Source organism: Pleurodeles waltl, chromosome 7 (genome assembly GCF_031143425.1).
Source record: "Pleurodeles waltl isolate 20211129_DDA chromosome 7, aPleWal1.hap1.20221129, whole genome shotgun sequence".
Taxonomy (NCBI): Eukaryota; Metazoa; Chordata; class Amphibia; order Caudata; family Salamandridae; genus Pleurodeles; species Pleurodeles waltl.
The window spans coordinates 464528647-464541311 of record NC_090446.1 but is presented as its reverse complement, the minus strand read 5'-3'; the positions used below and the strand labels follow the sequence as shown (position 1 = coordinate 464541311).

General features: G+C 41.9%; 1 protein-coding gene across 2 annotated transcripts in view; it reads left to right on the top strand.

Annotated features, from left to right (window-relative positions):
- The window catches only part of LOC138304196 (sulfotransferase 1 family member D1-like), a 133014-nt gene that overhangs the window by 68343 nt on the left and 52006 nt on the right, over window positions 1-12665 (top strand). The gene's annotated exons all lie outside the window — the stretch shown is intronic.

The following is a 12665-nucleotide window of genomic DNA, read 5'->3' as shown; positions in this document are numbered from 1 at the left end:
AAATTCAGGATTCGTTCAAAGAAGAACTCTGCCCACATGTTGCAAATTATACCTCACGTTTTTCGGATTTTTAGCTACCCCATTTTCAATAGAAAACATTATCCAAACTTTCCATAAGGAACTTTGCTCTCTTTTCTCACTTCTTTCCAAACACCTTTCTAATGACTTATGAACACGTTTTCTAAACAACTTTGCACACTTTTAATGAAGAATAACATTGTATTGTATTGTATTGTAATCGTATTTATATAGCGCTTACTACCCCTGACGAGGCTTCGAAGCGCTTTTCGATGAGTAGCACGCTACTCCGGAACCCAACAAGAATTAGTGATGGATTAGTATAATTTAATAATGAGTACAGTTTTAGTATTATTATGAGTTAATTTGAGCTGCGGATATGAGAGTTTGTTAGTTAGATTGACTGGAGTAATGGAGGGGTGGAGGAGGAAAGAAATCTAAAAGTGTTAATTGGGAGTATATCCTTCATTTACTCAATCCAAAGTCTTGGGATGAATAAAGGGGGGCGGAGGGGGGAAGAGTATGTGGAAGGGTTAGGGAGAGCATAGTAGCAGGGTGAGATGAATGCAGGAGAATTTAGTAGGGTTGTGTGGGAGGTCACAGAGGTAGAGTGAGGTTTGGTGAGTTAGATGTGGAGGTGGAGGGAAGAGCTTAGGCAGAGATATTTAGGAGATGAAAGTGGTCGAAGGGATTTGGGATGCGTCAGAGTGAGAATGGAGGATAGTTTGATAGAGACATGACATAAGAGTGATGAAAAATGAGAGAAGAGATTCAAAGATATCTAGTATAACAACCCAAAAAAAAACAGGAGCCATGCAATGATCCACAACATGCCAAGCACAGAAACAACATATACACATACATACACATATATATACACATATATATATATATATATATATATATATATATATATATATATATATATATATTTATACACACACACACGAATACACACATATGCACATACAATACATAATTAGAATCATGGGTAAAAAATACTTAGTCAGACAGGTTTAAAAGAGTGTGTGTGTATTTTATTGTTATGACAGTAGCAATACATATTTTCCAAAGAAACTATAAATAAATAGAAATATACATATAATCTGAAAAAATATTTATCCACATAGGCATATGCAGTTCATAGTTGTTTGAAAAAGGTGGTTATGAAGGAAAGAGCCAACTCTTGAGTAGTTTTCTGAAAACAAGAAAGTTATCTGTGGCTCTTATAGTTGGGGGTAATGAATTCCATAGTTTTGCTGCTTGGACGGAGAAGGATGTACCACCTTTTTTTTCTTTCTGATAAAAAGCGGTCCTGTTCCATGTATAGCTTTGTGGGTGATACAAAGCAGTTTGAAAGTGCATCTTCTGGCAACGGGTAACCAGTGTAGTGCTCTCAAGGCAGGGGAGATGTGGTCTTGCGGCTTTATATGTAGTAGTAGCCTGGCTGCGGAATTCTGGATACGTTGTAGTTTTTTCATAACAGATAGAGATGATCCATGGTAGAGGCTATTGGCATAATCCAGTTTGGATAATACAAGTGAGATAGTAGCTTGCCCCTTGTGTGGAAATCCGAGGTGGGGGAAGATGCGTCGTAAATTCTTTAAGGTGATGAAGCTTGTGCGTGCTAATTTGTCTACTTGGGTATTCATAGTTAGCTTGGAATCCATGGTGATTCCTAGGTTTTTCACTTCCTTGGATAATTGAGGAGGTGGTCCGAGATCTTCAAGCCAGATGCACAGAGGGTCATAACTTTTCCAGTCACCACATATGAGTATTTCTGTTTTGGAGGTATTTAGTTTGAGATGGCTCCAGGTCATCCACTGATCAACGGCTCTGAGGCAACTGAAGATTTGTGACTTTTCAATGTTTTTGGGGTCTTCTAATTGAAGTAGTATTTGTGTGTCATCTGCATAGTTGTAGCATGTGAGATGGAACTCATTGATCAGTTCTGGTAAAGATATCATGTAGATGTTAAAAAGCAAAGGTGAGATGATTGACCCTTGGGGGACCCCTGTTTTTGTGAGGTAGGGTTCGGACGAGAAGGGGGGGCGAGTGGATGATATTCGCTCTTTTTTGGAGATAGGAAGTAATCCAGTTGAGAGCAATCCCTTGTATGCCGGCTTCGTGGAGTCTTTGAGTTAGGGTGTCATGGTCAACCGTATCAAAGGCAGCTGAGAGGTCCAAGAGAAGTAGTGCAGCAACTCCATTTCGGTCGACTGTGTTTTTAAGATCGTCCCAGATTGCCATGAGTGCCGATTCAGTGCTTCTTCCTGGGCGGAATCCAGTTTGGAAGTCTGAAAGTATAGAATTGTCTTCAATGAATTGTGACATCTGGGCGAATGCTGCTCTCTCTATCAATTTGCCCAGGAAAGGTCCATTTGTGATAGGTCTGTAGTTGTTGGGGTCTTGCGGGTCTAGGTTTGTTTTCTTTAATAATGGTCGTATGTATGCCTTTTTCAGGTCTGTAGGAAAAGTTCCTGAAGTTAAAGAGTTGTTGATGATTCTTCTTACAGGTGTGGCAGCAGAAGTAGATAGCAGGATGTTCTTGAAGATTTGTGGTGGGCAAGGGTCAGAAGTGCAACCAGAAGGTCTGCTTACTTTGACCAAATCCATAAATTCATCCTGGGATATTTGTTTGAAAGACTGTAGAGGTTGGGATGGTTTATTCTTAAAGGGTATTTTAGTAAAGGGGTTGGTGCTGATGCTTTTCTTCTGTTTTAAATAGGAGTCCAATGTGTCTGCCTTGGTTGTGTAGTGAGTTGCCAATTTGTTTGTGAAATCTTGAGTGGTGGGATGACTTCCTTCCATGCATGTGGGTTTTCGAAATTCATTGAGAATTTAAAAAAATTCCTTGGTTGTAGATTGAGCATTTAGAATTCGGTCTGAGTAGTATCTTTTTTTAGCTTTTTTGATTGATGATTTGTATATCCTGTTAAGTTTGTGTAGCTGCAGTTTGTCTTGACTGTTGTTTGTTTTGAGCCAGGTCCGCTGCAACTTTCTGATTTGTTGCTTTATCTTTTTAAGTCCTGTGTTTCTCCAAGGTGTTGGTTTTCTTTCGTCATGTTTAGTTTTTCTGAGTGGTATTAGGACATCAAAAGCTTCCTGTAGCCACTCATAAAGTTTTGGTACAGAATTGATTGTATCTAGATCTGTGTTTGCTGTTAGTTGTGTTTCTAAGTGATCCAAATTGAGTTTGCTCCATGGTCGGTAGGTGTATGTATGTAAGTGGTTGTGGGGTGTGTTGATTTGTGGAGTTGTCTGTCGGAAAGTTATCAGATGGTGGTCTGACCAGGTGGTTGGTGTGATGCTATGAATAGTATCGAGTTCAGGCTTAGCAAAAATGACATCTAGGATGTGACCAGCGATGTGTGTGGGATTGTGTACAATCTGATGTAGGTTCAATGCGAGTAGGCCAGTGGTGATAGCTTTTGGATGGGGCATATTGGGTTTGTCAAACCAAATGTTTAGATCCCCAAGAATGCATAGATTGGAGGATAGTGTAATAAGGTTTGAGACTGTGTCAAGAAAAGCATCAGGGAAAGTGGAGTTGTTAGGTGGAGGTCTGTAAAGGAGGAGAAAGTTACAGGATGAAGTTGGAGTAGGGTGGCATCTGGTAAGGAGGGCTTCACAACCTTGTATGGAGATGTTGTCTGTTTTACTGAGGTTTATTGCCTGTTTGAATACAATAGCTAGTCCACCTCCTCTCTTGCCTATACGGTTTTGTGTGATGGTTTGATAGCCCGGAGGAAGGGCTTCGTGCAATACTGGTGCCATGTCATCTCCCAACCAGGATTCTGTAATGAATAGTAAGTCAGGTTGTGTGTCTGTGAGCAGGTCGTAGATGTGGTGCTTGTTCTTTGAGAGTGATCGAGCATTTATGAGCTGGCAGTTTAGAGAGGGTGTGTTAGTGGTAGTGTTGTTTTGTTTAGTAGAAGGGTAAGTAGTATAATGTGAGCTTGAAGCAGGAGTGTTGCTAGTTGTGATAACTGTTTGAGGCTCACAATAGTCTTGCTTTTCAAGATAGTGTTCCTCTTCCAGCAGGTTAAGGAGGCATTTTGTTGGGTCTGTGTGTGTGGGTGGTGAACTTGGTGGCTGAGAGAGCCATGAGGAGTGTAGTGTTTTTTGTAGGGTAGTTTTATTATGTAACAAACAAGGGAATGCGAGGTTGCTATGAGTGGCATGTTTTTTATTTTGTTTGCGTTTGTTTAGTGTGGATGGAGTATGGGTTAGGGGTGGTTGAGGAGCATGTGGATCATGATGTAAGGCCCTAAATTGTGCAATGGAGGAGAGGCGAGTGAATGAAGGTTGCTGGGATGGGGTGCTTGTGGTAGGTGTTTGTGAAGAGTGGGGGGGTAGGGGTGGAGATAGGATGGAATTTGTATCCTTTGTGTAGTCCTGGGGGTGGGAGTGGGTATGATGAGGAGTGTAATGTAAGTTTGTGTTGCTTTGATGTGCTGATGTTTGTGGTCGGTATTGTTTTTGTGGAAGAATGAGAGGGGCTATTGGTGTAGTTGTTTTTGGTGAGGGATTTGTATGTGAGTTAGTGCTGCTAAGTGGAATTTGAGTGTTAGATGGGGTGTTGATGTGTTTTGAAGATGAATGTATGAGGTGTGTAAGAGGTGATGGGTGTGTGTCAGGGAAAGAAGTATTAGTTGAGATGACTGGAAGGGGTAATATGTGTGGTGGAGTGAAATGTGGGGATTGTATGGTTGTGTGTAATTGGTGAGGAGAGGGGAAGAGTGTTTGTAGATGATGTGTTTGAAGGCAGGGTTTGGGCATTGTTATGAAGACAGGCGGTCTGTGTGGAGCGAACAGCGGATTGTGTTTTTGGTTAGTATGAGCAGAGAGTGTGTATCTGGGAGACTGAAACTGAGAGAATTGTATGTTGTAGTTTTGTATTGTGTGGGTGGTGGCAGGTAGTGTTAGTGGGAGGGGACAGAGTAGTGTTTGCTGTGATAATGAAGGTGTTTGACTGTAGTAGTTATGGGGGGTATGTGTATATGTGTTATATGTAGGGTATTGTGTTGGGTGGTGGGGCAATGCAATCTGTCTGTGGTCAGTTTGTGATGCATGATTTCGATATCTTTGCAGATAATGTGTTTGCATGTTGAGGGATGTTTTGGGGTGGAAACCATTCCTGGGGAAATATGAATTGGGCAGCATTTCTAGCCCTAGTCCCTACCTGTCCTGAACAGGCCCAAACAGGCAGCTGCCCTTGTCCTCTCCGCCCTTGCCTCGACGCCCGGGCTGAGGCATTGGTATTGTTTTCCATGCTATCTGTGATTGGAATGCTTTCAGGGCCAGTAACACCATTTTCAGTTCTAGGAAAATGATGTGTTGTGCCGTATCTGTTTCGTTCCATAGGCCCTGAATTCTTAGATTGTCTGGGTTTTCTTCCCACCCCTTGTGGGATGAATCCGTGGTGATGGTCACTGAAGAAATTGTTGTGTTGAAAGGCTTTCCTTTGGTTATGTGCTTGGATGCCCACAATTGTATCTCCTTTTGTATTTTCCCTGTTACAACCACTAGATACCCACAACTCCCTGTGGTTTGTGACCAATTGTTGGTTAACCATTCTTGGAATGGTTGCATGTGTAGTCTCGCATATTGTATGAGGGGGATGCAGGATGCCAACATGAACATCACCTTCATGACTGTACTCAATGTCAGAGATTGTCCCTTCTGGTAAATGGGAGTTTGCTCTGTAATTGCCTGTATACTATTTTGGGCAGGGTAAGCATATGCTCTACTGGCATAGAGTCTGGCTCCTAGGAAGATCTTTTGTTGTTGAGATTGTGGTGATGACTTTTTGTGGTTTATGCTGAACCTGAGCTTTTGTACGGTTGTAATGATTGTTCCGGTTTCCCTTTGACATTTCTCCTTTGTATGTGCTCTTAGAAGTCAGTCATCTAAGTTGTGGTACACATGAACTTCCTTCCTTCCTTCTTAGGAATGTCGTGACTGTAGCTAGGCATTTTGTGAAAAACCTTAGTGCAGATTTTATTCCGAATGGTAAGACCTTGAATTGATAGTGCACTCCTTCGAGCACAAATCTGAGGTATTTCTTGTATGCCTGATGTATTGGTATGTGTAGATGTCCTCCTGAAGGTCTATGGTTGTCATGTAATCTCTTTGTAGGAATGGTATCACTTTTATATTGTCATCTTGAAATTTTGAGTGCTAATTAATTTATGAACCGGAGGGCTAGGATCGTTCTTAGAGTAAGGTCTTGTTTTGGTACCAAGAAGCAGAGCAAGTAATTTCCCTTGTTTAATTATCTCCTTGGTGATTTTTCTATTGCCTGTTTTAGCACGAGTTCATTTTCTTCCCTTTTTAGTTGAGCCAGCTCTGCTGAGTGATACCCCTTCTTCCTTGGTGGTTTTGTCAGTGGTATTTTTTTTTAGAGTTCTATACAGTATCTGTGGTGACTTTCTCCCACTGTTGTGGGTACCATGCTATTCTGTCACCTACTGGTGTTGTTTGTGGGCATGAGGGCTCTTGGGAGTCATTTGGTTGATTCACCCCCCCCCCCACCTCTCCCTACCCTTCTGTGGGTATGCCCCCTAGCCCACCCTCTACCTCAAAAGGGCTGTCTGGCAAGGTGTTGCCATTGTTGGTATCCAGTCTGTTGGCTGCCCTGCAATGTACTACTCTAGGTTGGCTGCTGTTGCTTCCCAGAGGTAAAGGCTCCCCTTCCTGTGGGGCTTCTGATGTTGCTCCCTCTCCTAAAAAGGTACCTCTGAACTGTGGAGCCTCCATCACCTTGGCTTTCTTGTTGGCCTTTTTGATTTGCTGTAAGGACTTGTCCACTTCTTGTGAAGGGTTTGTTATTATGGAGGCCTGCACTTCAGGTTTGAAGCTGGATATCCTGAGCCATGCATGTCTTCTTGAGTTATTCCCATGCACATTTGCCTGCTCGCTGTGTCTGCCGCATTTAGGGCTGATTTCTAACATACATTGACAATGGTTTTCCCCTCTTGTATGACTGCTTTTGCCCTCTTTTTATCTGCTTCTGGGAGCTTTTTCATGAGCTCCTTAATTTTGCCCCACTGCTGGTGACTGTATCTGTTCAGGAGGGTGTTTGAGTTGGCTATACGCCACTGTGTTGCAGCTTCTCTTTCTACTTTCTTCCCCACCATGTCCAATCTTTTGCTCTCTTTCTGGCGAGGGGGCCTACGGAGGAGTGTGCATTGTTCCTCCTTCTCGTTGCCAAAACTATGATGGAGTCCGCCACTGTATTTCCGTGTATGTATTTGGGATCATTTGGGGAGGGTTGTATTTCTTTGCCACTCAGTGTGACTCCCTTGGTGCTGTGGGTTCTTTGAAGGCCTCCTTACCATGGTCTAGTATGCTGGGTAACAAGGGAAGGTATAGATTCCCCTTACTTATTAGTATGAGGGTCTCGAGTAGGAAGCAGGAGTCCCCTTTCTATTCCTCCAGGGGATCCCCGTACGTATCTGCTGCCTTTTTCACCAGGCTATTGTAGCATGTGATGTAGACGGGGTGAAGGTTTTGAGGGGTAGCTGTCAAGCTCCTCTTCTGGGCTCTCTGTTTCGGGGTTATGCCAATTGCCCTCGAACCTCTCAGCGGCTTCCTCCCACGCCTTTTCTTCATGTGGTTCGGAGGGTTGCCGGGGCTTCGAGGGCAGTTTCTTCCTCTTCGGCCTCCGCTTACGTGGAGGCCATCGAAGGTTTTGGTGGGATTCGATATTGTTTCAGCATATCATCTAACTCATTTTTCTTTGGTAGGAGCGCTGTCATTTCAGCCTCCAGAGGACATCTCTTCTTTTCCAAAGCCTTTGGGGTCTCTTTCCTCTATGATTTCAGGGTCTCTTTGACAACTGGGGTCTCGCTTGTTTCGGCGGCCAGCCCTCTTCGATATCCCTGGTGTGGGACCCGTGGGAAGCACTTGCTTGTGGCTGGGCCCTCGATCGTTTTTTTCTTGGACGTCGGGGATGCCTTACAGTATTGTTTCTCTGGGACTTTCTCTTTTGAGTTCTTTGGTAGTTTTTTTCTTAATCTTTTCAGAACTTTTTTCGATGCCTCTTACCGTCTTCTTTTTCAGGAGTTTTTCCTCTGCATCTCCCTCAAGGAATTTGACGTCCAACCCTCCATGAGTCGATTCTACAACTCCTGCTTGCTCTTCCTCATTGCTGGATGTTCCTAACTCCTTCAGCGACTTGTGGTGCTTTCGGCTCTGCATCATTGCCTGGTGCTCCTACCTCTGCTTTCAGCACGCTTTGAGTGTCTTGGTGATGAATACGGTGCACGCTTGAACTTCTGAAGAATTCTAAACATATCTGTAGAATTAAATGCGCCTTTTTGAAACTATTGTAATACTTTTGGAATTCTTTCTAAATAAATGGCAACATATTCTTAAATTTTCCAGTAAATTCTGTTTACTTTTATAGTAACTTTGCACCCTTTTCTAAAAAAATACCACATTCTTTTTCTAAAGAACTAGGGGCCATATGTACCAACGAATTTTCCCATAGACACAGAATGGGTATAACCCTTTGCTACATCTGGCCCTAGAGGTACTTTCCTAAATAATGAAGCATATTTTTGTAATTCATTTTTACACATTCTTAAAAATATATCTAAACAGTTTTGTGTTTAAACATGAAAAGTGTTTTAATTAATCGTGCATTCATTTTGTAAAAGCTTAAACAATCACCTGTTAAAGAATTTTGCACAATTTTCGCTAACGAAGTGTGAAGATTGTATCTGAAAGGTTATGCATGTTTTCTAAGGAATACTGTAATTTCTATAAAATAAAACAACAGACTTTTGTCCTGATTAATTCTGCACATCTGCAAAGTTCACATCCAAGTACCTTCAAATTATTTACATTTATATATATTCATATATATTTAAAAAAACAAAGGTTACAGTGACGTTACAGTTAGGCTCACATTTCAAACATACAAGACCATAGAAATTCAGCAGTTATATTTAAAGTTACTGTAACTTGTGACCTAAGGTAACTATAACTCACGCCCCCGACGTGCACAGTTATCTCATCAATACTTTCACTGCAAATGTTACATTGATATTATCAATGATGTCATAGAAGATATCATGAGTTATATGTGATGTCTGGGGCAATTAGCAGTGCATGGTGAGGGTGCAAGTTATAGTTACCTTGGGCTGGAGTTATAGTTCCTTGAAATAACTAACTATAACTGCTTAACTATGACTGCTGAATTTCTATGGTTTTGTATGTTTGAAATGTGAGCCTAACTATAGAAGCCCTGTAACCTTTGGTTGTTTAAGTGAATATTATATGTCTTTTTTAAACTCTATTGCCTGTAAACTTTGTTTTTTTCAGCAAATTTCTATGGTCAATGCCCTTTAAGCACCCAACCCCATGTCATGCACAGCCTTCGGCCGTGCGCAGCAGGATTTGGCCACAGGGCCTGGTGTGTGGCAAGACCCTCCGGCCCACCCTCTATAACCACCCAACCTCACACCACTCACGAAGTGTCTCTTTGTTTGGTGATGTGATCATATTCCTATGCATCAAGAACACATCTCCAAAAGGGGTGGGAAATGCACTTGGGTGGGCCTTTTGGTAAGCTGTCCATTATTCTGGGAAAAGGGCGGGAAGATGTTGCATACCACTAATGTATATGTGGTGGGGCCAAATGGGTGGGGCCTCTGGGCCATTTTACATACATACTTGTAGTTTTTAAAAGTGAGAACACAATCTCTAGTCTCAGCAGAACCCACTGGTCACACCTCCATTAAGGATTACAGATAACTTTTCAAGGTGGAAATTCAGAGAAAACACACTTGCTTTGCGTTGGCCATGCACAAGAAGTTAGGATGATTAGTACTTTAAAAAAGTGGAGCTTCAATTTGGGCACCTGATTTGTTTGGATCTGTAAGTGCTTCCCGTTGAGGTTTAATTTATGTGAAATGAGCATTGTGCCACAATGAATCCTGCCTTGCGCATTTATCCAAGAAGAAGCCACCGTTCTGTGCAAAATGTCCACCCTACTAGAGTACTTTCTACTGGCTGATTAGTAACTGCTGTCTTGTTGGATAAATGCATAGTGCATTTTCAGAAGCAAGTGCTTTTTTTTCCATCTGATAGGGTCTGTGGGGAGAACCTCAAGGCCCCCGCAATCCCAGCTGGCTCCCTGCCTTCCAAGGGAGTCATCATTCCTCCTACATGCAGGCAGATGCTAAATATGCTTGTCACATCTCCCGCCAAGCAAAAGCAAACAACTGTCTCCTGAGGGTGGGCACCTTGGGAGATAGCAGGAGCCGGCCCTGGGGGTGGTTAGGGGGGTCTCCAGTGCCATTAATGGCTACAGGAGGGAGGTTGTGCAGCTCGCCTCCTTTAATTGACACGGGCCAGTCCCAAGGAGGTGGTGGTCCCCGGGGAAGTGTATGGCCCCGGAGGGGTCCCGCAGCCACCCTCCCTCTTTTAAAAATGTCGTTGACCCTGGGAGGTGGGGGTCCCTTGGTTGTGGGGTGTCCGCACGGCCCCCTGCAGTAACGTTTTTTAGCCTTGAGGAGGTGGTGGCCCCAGGGGTCCCAACAGCCCCAGGAGGTGAGGGTCCATGGGGCCCCCTCCATTAACTCAGTAAAGCCCCGGGGAAGTGTTGGTCCCCGGGGATCATGCAAGCCCATGGAGGTGGGTCTGCATGGTCCCATCCCAAATTGTTATAAAGCCCCGGGGAGGTGTTGGTCCCCGGGGCTCTTAAGAGCCTTAGGAATTGGCCCCATGCTCCCCCTCATTTTTTTTTATATGCACATGCTCCCAGGACTTAGTCCATCTGGGCGCTTAATTTTTAACAAGTGCAGTGACCAAACTTTTTTTTTTTTTTAATTTTCAGTGAAATTTGCAGATCCTCCATGAATTTCACCTTAAATATTTTTTTAAATATGCTTTCTTGCCATGGCGGGGTTTCAGAGGGACCCCTGCACCAAGGTTAAGGGTCTTAGGGTATTTTTATCCTGTCCTGTTTTCTTTTTTTTTTGGGACTGAAGCTGAGTCTCAAAATGGATGCCAACACTTCCTCATTGAAGTGTTGGCAACCAATCCGATATCAGCACTGGGATTGTTGGATCCGCGGAGCCTCCATGTCTTAGATTTCCATTTTATTTTTTCCTTTAATATTGCTAAAACTACTGAATGGATTTACAGCAAATTACTAAAAACATGCTTTCTGGAGCAAGGGCTAGTTTTCTGCAAATTTGGTGCAATTCCGTCAGGTAGTATATATATATATATATATATATATGTATATATATAGAGAGAGAGAGAGAGAGAGCTATAGATAGATAGATAGATAAATAGATAGATAGATACATAGATCATGGTACATATATATGTGAAGTTAAGTGTAGTAAACATATACTTGCCTATTAATAATTACCTTCTGAAACCAGGGATGAACATCTGTGAGGGAAAGAGGTCCGTCAACTCTATATCTATTGAATGCCAGCAATTTGATATTGAAGCATTTCTTTTTGCTTAAATGGAAAGGGTTGGGTTTCAAAAATGAAAGCTGATTTTCAGAGATTCCCTGGCTAGGCGTCTGTTCCCTACATTTGCTGAAGCAGCATTCACAAGGAGGAAGTTGTCCATAGGGTATTGCTTTAATTAAGCAGACACCTTACAACCCCCTTTCAGGACGTTGTAACAGAACAATAATTTGAGACCATAACTGTAATTGAAAGCATTGATACATTCCATATAGAACTGCAAGGACATCCCTTTCCTACGTGATTTATTATGGGTCACGAAGGGCACTTTCCAAGTTGCAAAAACACTTCTAGCTCTCAGTGTACCTTTTTGTACATTGTGACCTGCATTTCTTTTGTCACAAAGCCTGAGATATGGATTTTTCAAGGCTTTGTTACCACAAACATGTTTTTGTATATCACTCCAATGTGTCATATGGGTTCTACACGTTTGGCATTCTGAGCACATTTTTCTAATGTTTAAGGCATGCTTTTAAGAAGATTACTGCAAGTGTTCATGAAAAATTCAGTACCCTTTTTTCTGAAGAATAGTTATTACTTTTTATATGTATTCTACAGAAAAGCTCATAAAGTTCTGCACACTGTTTAACAAAAGTCCTGCAAACTTTTTATAAAATGACCTGCTATTTTCTAATTAACTCTGAACATGTTCCTAAATGAAATGGCTCTCTTGTTGGAAAATGAAACCAATACTTTGTATAATACTATATTATGGTTTTGAGAATTGACTGTTGTTCTTTTTAAATCTGTACACTATTTCTGATTAATTCTGCACACTCCTAAAACACCTTGTGGGCTGCTTAAAAAGGATTGCATACTTTTGTCAGAGGGATTCTGGATAAGGTTCTGAAGAATTCTGACAACATTGTACCAAGTCTTTAAACTTAATTCACCAGACCCACATTTTCTGTAAACAATTATTTTCTGGGCAATTTATGTAAACTTTTCATTTTCTGCTTATGTGCCCCTTGTTTCATTACATATATTTCATGTGTGCATTTATTCGGATAGTCCACTTCTCATTATTAAACACACACTGTATTTAGTATTTAGTGTTTGTATATGGCTAAAGTATAGCATTTGCTTTGTTTAGCATTATATATTTATATATATATATAATAATATAATGTTTTAGCATTATTATTT